Raw genomic sequence first — 3,005 nt, 5'->3', positions numbered from 1 at the left:
AAAAAGTGGTGTCAGACAAGGATGTCCACTCTCCCCATTCTTGTTCAACTTCGTCATCGATGAAATAATAAGGCGAACACTGGACGGTTTTCAAAACCCCGGTGTTCAAATTGTTGCTGGCGAGAGCCTTGTCGATCTGTAGTACGCCCTCATCTTTGGAGACCATAGCGAAGCACAAGCCCTGTTGAATAAACTGACCACCATCATACCGGCTTTTGGCATGCGCCTTGCACCTTCAAAGTGCAAAGTCCTGCTTCAGAACGTGCCATCGGCGAAAATATCCCTTACAATTCAAGGAGAACCACTGGAGATTGTGGAAAACTTTACATACCTCGGTAGTTGTATTAGCTCTGACGGAAGTGTGCCTGATGAAGTCAGTGCAAGAATCTCAAAGGCTCGAATCACGTTTGCTAATTTGCGTCGCTTGTGGCGTCAAAAAGGCATCTCACTGGGTCTTAAGGGTCGTGTGTACCAGGCTACAGTAAGGGCTGTGTTGTTGTATGGGTGCGAGACATGGCCTCTGCGGACAGAGGATGTGAGGCGTCTTCAGGTTTTCGACCACCGATGCCTCAGAAGCGTGGCTGGTTTTGGATGGCGTCAGCGTGTCAGTAACGAGGCGATTAGAAAACGGGTATTTGGTTGTGCTGCAGGCACCTCAGTCCGGGAAAACATCCAGCATCATCGACTGCGGTGGTTCGGTCGTGCTATGCATGCCGAAACACCGTCTACCGAGACGAGTGTTGTTCTCCCTGCCTCCTTAGGATAACGCAAACCGCGAGGTGGACAGCACATGACTTGGCAGAAAGGTGTGAAAGAGATCACGAAGAGACTTCTGGGATGGGGTCCCTGTCTGTGCTTGGCTGGTGATGTTGCAAGAAATGGCGGCTAATCGATGACAGTGGCGTTCTTGCTGTCAGTTTCTTTCCATATTGTCTGATTGAGCGGTTGGACGTGTGTTCATCGGTGTTCATTACCGAATCTTCGCTACTTCATTGAGCGGCCTTCCCCCACCCCGCTCATCAAACAATGTAGTTTGATCACATCGTCTGCCTAGGCCAATGCCCAGAAAAATAAACCGAAGTAGTCAATTACTAACCTCAAAAGATCTGATCCACTTTTCCGCTTTTAATGTTCGTACTGTGTTAAATTGGGCAGCAAATATCCTTTTCAGAAACCTCGGTTTTTCTCTGGATGGGTGCTCTGTTTCCGAAACGTGCAAACAAGATTCTACCTCGGCCGTGCACCTCGAGGCGCGTTGGACGAGCTCAGGTGTTCTGCACTGGAGGTCTTAACGCAATTGCTCTGCGTAACTACGTTATGGGAGTCGCACTCAGCCCCAAGGCTGAAGGCGTCCTGCTGGACTGGATTCTAACAGATAGTCGTCTCTGCACTGTGTGGTTGTCTGGTTCATTTGAGATTAATGCAGGATGATGTCGGGATACGCCCCGACGACAGTAGTTCTGAGACCAAGAAGGACGGGTTTTATCAAAATTTGTCATGACTGTTTCGTTCAGTATGATGGACGGACATTGTGTTTCTAGCGAGTGATATCAGTGCTCAAGTGGATCAACTAAATCCGGAAGAAACACAGTTAGTCGGCAGATTTAGAGTCGATGCTGAGCGTACTGATAATGGGGAGCGACTGCTTGATTTGTGTGCTGGTTGCCAGTACGAACTTCGGGAACAAACGCTCATGTTGAGTTACTTGAAGGCCACCAACCACAAGACAATCACGAACTCAATTGGACCATGTGGCTATCAGTTACCGGTGGGGAGCGACAATTAACAGTTGTCTTTGTTGGGTACGCAACCTGACTCTGATCATGCCATTGTGCTTCCCCTCAGCATTACGTGTGCCAAAGCAGAGCATTTCCATTCATCAAATTCGACAAGTTCCAGTAGATAAAGCGTATCGAGCTGACCTGGATAGAGAGCTACTGAAAACGCACAGTAATGTGGATGATGAAGATTGCTTGGAGAATGAAGAATGAAAGTGGTTTTAAGAAGATGGACTCTCAGCTTTCAGACTGTTTCTGACTCGACTGGATAAACACTGGATATAGTCGAGATCAGCCAGTCTTGTTGCCTCTAGAAAGGCCATACCATCAACGAGCGACAGTGATGGTACACGTAGATAACGTGGCGATGTGTAACAGACCCGTTGAACTTAATAAGCGTATTTTTTACTCGATTGGGAAAAGTTTGAAACCGATTGAGAGGTCATCGTTTCAAAAGGGCTCAGTAAAGAATCGGGGGTTGTTAACTGGGCAACGCTTTGCTTTTGGGACAAGCTTCGTAAGGCCAGGATACCTAGCTGGACAGGTTTTAAGACAGACCTTTTCATATTAACACACTAGATCAGTGTTGGATGTCAGTTAAAGGGTCCTCTTGATTTATTGTGTTTGATAAATCTTAAGGTTGATGGTTTGGAGGGATTTCAAATTATTTTTGATCGCGTTTGTTTCCTTCGTTTTCTGGTTCAAAGCACTCGAATTGACGATTTACCTTGGGTGCCACTGGTAAATTCTATTGGTCGGTGTGGGTTTGTAAGTGCGAGGACAATTTAGTTGGGTAGGGAACTTTCAGTTTGTTTCAAGAACTTCAGATTTAAGCCACTTCTGTCGATGATTCCACCTTGGGATAACCGGATGCCACCACATATCAGCCTGACTGATCTAACACCGTTCTCCACACGCTCCGCAGTTGTAAACCTTTTTGCTTTATATATACTGGGATGCTTGAGAATTTCCATCATGGTACCCACCTCGAAAATCCAATAGTTTATATAACTATCTTGTGCCCGTGTCCAGTGCATGTTTGGCCATTGTTTACTCTCTCAGTAAGACTCAATTCTCATCCGTGTTGCTCGGCGGCCGCCTTATTTTTATCATTATTTATTGTTGTTATTATTATGTTTACAGAATTAAGCGCAACGGCTGCGCTAAGGTCTATATAGGACAGACGGTCAGGGGACTTCACACCGAAGTCCGAGAGCACAGGAGAAA

This window comes from Opisthorchis viverrini (assembly GCF_000715545.1).
Source record: "Opisthorchis viverrini unplaced genomic scaffold opera_v5_499, whole genome shotgun sequence".
NCBI classification, from domain to species: domain Eukaryota; kingdom Metazoa; phylum Platyhelminthes; class Trematoda; order Opisthorchiida; family Opisthorchiidae; genus Opisthorchis; species Opisthorchis viverrini.
This window is presented reverse-complemented; position numbering follows the sequence as displayed.